Here is a 7500-nt window from a genome sequence, read left to right as displayed (position 1 = left end):
AGGAATCGATCGTCAACGTCTTTGGTTCTCTCCACCCGCCGCCTTCGGTCAACTCAAACAACAGGCCAGGAAGGACATTGTTGAAGGCTCACTGAGTGCTTCTAGGTTAAAGGGAAGCACTAGACTCACTCCACGGGAACTAGCTTTTCGGTTTGCTTCAGATTTGGCATTCATTCCCCCTCCCCTTCCTGGATTTCGCGTTATTGTCTGCTATGCTAGCCTATGATGAAGGCCTTTCATTTTGGCTCTGTAGGGCTACCCTATGGTATGGGCTGTTATCTCAAGGGCCTGGTTAGGCTCTTCTTGTTGGAGTATCCTCGCTCAGAGGCTAAAATGAATTGAATTCTCTCTTTTCTTTTGGGAGTGCCTGAAGAGACCTGCTTACTGGAAGGTACCATTCTTTTAGAATGGTGAAAAGGTTACCTACCCTATGATCCTCCTTATCTTACAGAGGTTTACTACGAGCCATACCCAGCGGGATACATATTGCCCAAATGGAACCTAAAAGATGGGATGGGTGATCCATAAGATCATTTGGCGAGGTTCATCCCTCAGCGTGGGGATCTTTCTGGAAATAAAAACTTGTTTTGTTGAGGCAATTTCCCTCGTCGCTTACCCGCATTTCTCTTGGTATACCCACCTGTGTGCCTCCTAATTCCGTGAAGTCCTTGGAGCATGTGCGATTTATTCAGGATCCTTGTCAAGAAAGAAGTCAGTCCCTTATTCTTTATTTTATGTTAAAAGGTCTGGACTCGAAGAGGGAGTCGATTCACGTACTTCACCATTTCCTGGGTCGTTATCGCCTTTCCCCGGTTCAGGGTATGGGTTCTTTCTCTATTAAGAAAGTCCCGGTGTGAACTCCCCTACTGATCTGACTCCAGCGGATTCTCGAGAAGCCAATTCTCTCTCTCGATCTAGATCTACTTTACCGACAAGAGCTCTTAATGAATGAGCAATGAGTTTGATTCTAACTATTCAAAGCAGAGGAAATAGAATATTATATAGCCTATAGCTATAGGGCTAGGCTCCGCTCCTCGCTCGAGCTACCAGCTTTCTTAGATTTCATTCCTGTTGACTAATCCGAGTCCTTGAGAGCTTAGACGTCAGCGGGGAAGAACTCCGAAAGAATTTCATCGGCTCCTCCTCTCTTGCCCTCTTGATGGTATCCAGTTGAAATGGTTGCTGGATTGCCCCTAGTTCAAGCTCTAAGTCAAGCATTCAGGCACCAAAGACCTCTGACTACGCTCCTCAGCCTAGGAAAGAAAAATCCCATTTGCCTAATACGTACTACTGTGCAGCAGATGATTTAGCTGCCGTTATTCCTCCACCAGCTTCTTCTTGGCATCAAGCCAGCCCTTATTCCTTGCATCAACAGGCAATCCCGCATAAAAGAAAGGCTACTGACTTGGCTGATTCAACAAGGGAAAAAGGCATCCATTCAAACTGCTCCCATTCCTATGTTGACACCAAGAGAAACAAACCCTGGAGCCTTCCTCTCTATCCATTCCTTTTTCATAATCATAAAGGATGGAAATGCTTAGCTTACTAAACCAGCAACAGCGGAGTAAGCTCCCATATCCGTGAAGGACTGCTTTCCAGCAGAGGAAAACTTCTCGTTGCTGAGCTTGCCGTTAAAGAGTAAGATGCTGATTCTATAGCAGCTCCGATTCCTTCACCGAGAACGAGAAGGAAGTCTTATAGAACGAACAAGCGCTAAAGAAGGGGGTGGGATCTCTCCTAAAAGAAAGAATTGACCTCGAGCCTGTCCTACTCATTCTCCTTTTCCCGTTCCTGACCCTGAGTGTGGAGGGGTTAGCCTTGAGCCAGGTCTTTATTTTTTATTCCATTTTGTCAGTTTAAGTACTGGAATGGGAGTTACGGATATTCATTCCTAAACTATGTCACCGATTGGTGACCTGATCCCGCTAAGCAAGAACTGCTACCGACACCGACTCTATCTTAACGACCGGTTTTCCCCTGGACATTCCGAAAAGTCTAGTTGACAAGTTTCCTTTTTTCACTCTGTAAACAAAACAAGCCCTTAGTCAAGAGGTTAGTTACCCTCTTCGGTATCGGCAGAGAAAGTAGAGAAGGACAGTGACACAATAGCTCTAACATAAGCAAGCTGTCAAGAGGGAGTCAATAGCTGCCTATTCTGCGGCGCTTATTCCCACAGCAGACTCAATAGCTGCGGTTACGGATGCTATTGCTAAGAGGGCATTCGAGTCGAGTCAACTATACGATAGTGAAGTTCCTCGTTGGAAAGACTCTTACTATACATGGGGATGCAGATATGTCAGAAGGACCGGATTCGAATATCCCCATTCTGCAAATCGAACATGGTAAAAAAGATATGATGATTAGTGGGTTTAATTACGAGTAAGGAGTATTTTACCTTTTATTTCGATCCCTAGAGTAAGATTCGTGTCATGGAAATCATGAGAGGAATGAGTTTCCTGGCATGCGCTTAGGGCGAAGACATCAAGGTCTCTTTTAATTTCCCCATACTTTTTTCCCATGAGCATGGTTTTGGGCTAGGTTACCAACCTCAAGAGGAGGATTCCTTTTTATTTTGAGAAATGGTTTCATTCGCGCTAAAGCAGCAGCATACTTTCAAGGCTGAAGGAAGATCTTTCGACCCCAGGAAGCCATACAGACCCAATCTTCCATGGCTACTTCCTCAAATAAGGTGATGATTTAGCCTTCTCATTCAAAAATGGACTTGGTTGCGCTCTATCTGGTATATCTTTTCTTATCCGATGAGGGTTTTTAAGTGGTCTCCTTACTTTAGAGCTAACGTAGAATCATCAATAGTTCCAGTCTGGATTTCTCTACAAGTTGATCGCTGAGGAAAAATATCATAGCCCCCTTGAGTCAATAAGAATAGCAGAATTCCGCTTTAAAAAACCTTACCTTAAATGTGTCGAAATTGAAGTTATCTCATTAGCGGGAATGATACTGTTAATGAAATATGCATACAATAGCGGATTTCGTTCTATTAAATTCACTATCCATTATGGTCTGATACATACAAATAACGAACGAGCCGACTTTACAGCAGGAAATGCAATTTTAGTAAAGGCCGATAACGCAGAAGTACCCCCGCTTCGTGTATATAATGAAATTTTGAAACAAGTCTGTGAAAAGGCTGAGAAATAAAATACGAAGAGGGGCAGCTAGACCGAGTAGGGGTTCGAATCTATCTCTTCGAAAGGGTTGAACACCGTGAAGTCCACCCTTTTAGCCTAGAGGAAATTTTTAAGCAACTTTGTGATGAATTAACGGATGGCGGGACAATGAGTGATGAACCTGTAGAAGTGGTAGCTATGGGTAAGAAGAGTCGTCGTCCCGATCATATACCCGCACTGAAAGCAATTAAGAAAATAAAAAGGAGCCCATTCATTGTTGCCGATATAGAGGCTGCTCTCCACGACGATGTTCATGTTCCTTGCGCAGTGGGGTTCTTAGTGGTTAAGCCGGGTGAAGATCTTGCTTCCAAGTCTGAATATTATATTGAAACATATTTCAGTGAAGATAACGATTTCTCAATATCAGATTTCAAAAAACGAAGTGAACGTATGATGCTCGACTTTATAGAGCGTTTAGCGGCTGTGGTATCAGATGAAAAAGAAATTCGAACGGTCTATTTCCATAACTTTTCACGATACGATGGCATTATAGTAACGAGAGCTTTTACTTCTCAGATCGGCAAGTACTCCTTCCAAACGGTGATGAGGAAGCATAAAATGTACGAGTTAAAAGTCTATCGTGGAAATGAAAAAAAGAAATTATTGTTCCGTATAAGGGATTCCTACCTTCTCCTTCCCGCTGCGCTAAATAACTTGGCCCAGGATTTATGCCCGAAATTAGGTTCTAAAGGCACCATTCCCTATGAGAAATTACGACTTGAGTATCTTCCGGAGATAGGTCAACAATTGTTGGCTTATCTGAAACAAGATATTCGTCTCTTAGGTGGCGTTATGCTGAAGGCACAAGAGATTTATTGGAATCTGTACAAAATAGACATCGTTGATACAATAACGTTGTCATCGCTAGCTCTATCAATCTTTCGTATGCACTATTACGACCCAAAGAGTTGGCCCATCCATATACCAACTCGAAACCAAGAACGCTTCATTCGGCGTGGTTATTATGGAGGACATGCCGATGTCTATAAGCCCTATGGTTAAAATTTAGACTATTACGATGTGAACTCCTTATATCCATTTATAATGAAAACTTTTCCGATGCCAGGCGAACGGGGCTCCCAGGCCGGGACGTCTGGCATAATAATTTAGAAAAGGCGGAATTGGATAACTTCTTTGGCTTTATTGAGGCTTTTGTAGTGTGTCCTCTCTACAATAGAGAAAGCCTTCTTACCCTATAAGGATAGACATAATGCTTTAACCTTCCCAACAGGTAAATTCGTAGGCGTCTATTTTAGCGAAGAATTTTTTTATGCCCGAAACTTGGGTTATAGAATTTTCCCGCTAAGGGGCTACTTGTATGAGAAAAAGAAGAGTCCTTTCGAAGGCTTTGTATCAGACATCTTCGCTAGAAGACAAGAAGCAAAGATAAAGGATGATGCAGCTATGGTATATATCTACAAGATACTAATGAACTCTCTCTACGGTCGATTTGGTATAAACCCAGAAGTTATTAAAACCGAGATATGCACAGAAGAAAGATATCATGAGTTGTATAAAAAGGAAACTTTTTACAGTGCGGGGGTCCTGTCCCTTGGACGACTTGAGTAATGGGAGAATGGCAACTGGGCCCTGCAGTGGTAGAACCTCGTGAACCGGGCATACTATTGAAGAACCTTCTGTGAACTTTTCTTCTCTTATGAAATTTCTACTCAGCTTGAAAAGAAAAGAAGCCTCAAGCCGATAAGTCATCATGTTCGATAATTTCGAAAGAAGAGCTGAGGGCTGATCTACGACCACCCTCTCACTCACGGCACACATGCTATATGTGTGATGCCGACACCCTGATCTAGACATCCACTCCAGACTATTTACCTTATTTATGATCTTCTTACGGCCATCACGCTATTCTATAATTAACCATGCTATTTATGCTAAAGATAGCCCTTCATAGATCTCTACGACCTACCTCTACGAACAGCCTTAGACTGGCGTACTGATAGTAGCTGCTACCCATACCGCTGATGGTCGCTTACCCAGATCTATCTATGTGTATACGCTTAGAGCTCACCTCCTCACCCGTACGACTCTCGATAGTAGAAGAGAAAAGGAACATATCCAATGAGTCTGATTGCAATGGTATAAGATATAAGCTTAAAGGAATAGATAGGCGCAAGGTAAACGACAGAACCATGTACTAACCGGACCGAAGGAAGAGGTCTCCTGTACAATCTCTGGCCCAAGAATCTGTCTCTCCCCTACTTCATCCCAGCATAGGGGAGTCCTGCACTTGCGTCCATAGAGTGCCTCAAAAGGTGGCATGCCTATACTCGCCTGAGAACTCTTGTTATAGGCGAACGTAACCAAGGGTAGATGTCTGTCCCAACAACCTCGAAAATCAAGGGATTACCTCCGCATAGCCTCCAATGTCTGGATGGTCCTCTTAGACTGGCCATCGGTCTGAGGATGGAAGGCTGTGCTAAGACTCACTCTGCTACCCAAAGCCTTCTGTAGGCTCTGCCACAAGGCTGAAGTGAACCGTGGATCTCTGTCTGATACTATGGATGATGGTATCCCGTGTAGGCGCACTATCTCATCAATATATATCTGGGCTAGCTTGCCCGTAGAGTAAGTCATACTGATCGGCAGGAAGTGAGCTGACTTGGTCAGCCGATCAATAATCACCCAAATGGCGTCATGTTGCCTCGCAGTCTTCGGCAATCCAGAGACAAAGTCCATGGCTATCTCGTCCCACTTCCACTGTGGTATCTGAACTGGCTGTAAGGGTCCTGCTGGTCTCTGGTGCTCAGCCTTAACCAGCTGGCACACTAAGCATTTAGCCACATACTCAGCGACATCCCTCTTCATACCTTTCCACCAATAGTGTGGGCGGATCGTCCTGTACATCTTCGTGCTCCCTGGGTGCAGGAAAAAAGGTGAGCTATGCGCCTCCTCCAAGATATCATGGCACAGGTCACTGTCCTGAGGAACACATACTCGTCCCCGGAATAGAAGTGTGCCATCCTGGCGAAGGTTCAACTCCTTCTGTGTCATCAAGTACCTCAAGCTCTTATGATCCGTAAAGATCTGGCACTTCCCCCCATACAAGTAATGTCACCATATCTGAAAAGCGAAGATAATGGCTGCAAGCTCTAGGAAAGAAAGTGGCCGTGAGGTTACAAAGGTCGTGACTGAGTCTTGGTTGATTAGTTTGCCTTTTCTTGGTCTGGTGTGGCTAACAGGCGACAGAAGGATGACGGCTTTTTATTGGGAACGTAGCGTAGAAAGGGGTTCTTCCGCAGTGAAGCAAATGATCTAGCCAATCATTCTTCTACCGATTATCCAAGTTCGGTATTCTGTAAGTTCCTAGGTCATATCGAAATGACTCCATTGAGAGTAAGATCTGTTCGATATGTAAGTGGTATAGTCACTACCTGTAAGGCAAGCCCCATAGACACCTTACTACTTTCTAAGCTTTCTCTCTTGTCTCGCCAATCTAGTATTGCCATATAAGAGAACTGCCTTTATGGGTAGAATATCTTTGAAAGATATCTTTCCCTTCTTTCACTACGCCCTTTCACTCTTGAACTACTTGAACAAGGAGGGCAGGGGGTGCTATCGTATATAAGAAAAACTGCTGCATTTTGGCAGCGGTTAGCTCTCTCTCTAACTAGAAATTTGATAAGAGAAGTGCGGAATATCGTATATAATGTGATTATTGTATATATTGATTTTTTTGAATAAAAAGTATATGTACTTTATTTAGTATTTAATCAGGAGGTTTCTCTTTTTCCTCAGGGAAAAGGATATCCCTTTGCCATTTCCTTGCGCTAGCTATCCACTCTTCTTTTCACTTTTTATCATCATCATTTCAATTTCTTTTCTGTTCTAATTCGAATTCCAGCCTTGGAATCTCTCTTCCTTCTTTGGCTCTCTTTTCTTTATTAATTATCTAATAGACTTCTCTCTTTAGATAGATTTTTCTTTTCATAATGTTTCCTTATGATTTTTATTTTTTTCTAAAGCGGCATTCTCCCTTCTATCTATCTTGAATTGAATTATGGAACTTTCTCCCCGAGCTGCGGAACTAACGAGTCTGATCAATAGAGTCCGTCATTTTTTCTATTCCTTCCTACTTCTTCTTCCTCTATTATGTGCTTTTATTATATTTGCCTGAAACTCGATAAAATAGAGTTGTTTGAGACCAAATGTTATAGAGTTGGGGGCTCTCTGGGGAGGCACACCTTCACTTCCTTCTTAATGAAGGGGTTCCCCGGGAGTCTGACCTTGTCCTTTCTTTTAATTGTCGGGGCCGTCATGAGTGCCGAAACCGATTTCGGTAAGATGATGATGG

Source organism: Nicotiana sylvestris, mitochondrion (assembly GCF_000393655.2).
Source record: "Nicotiana sylvestris cultivar TW 137 mitochondrion, complete genome".
NCBI lineage: Eukaryota > Viridiplantae > Streptophyta > Magnoliopsida > Solanales > Solanaceae > Nicotiana > Nicotiana sylvestris.
The sequence above is the reverse complement of the archived record's forward strand: the minus strand, read 5'-3'. Positions refer to the sequence as shown.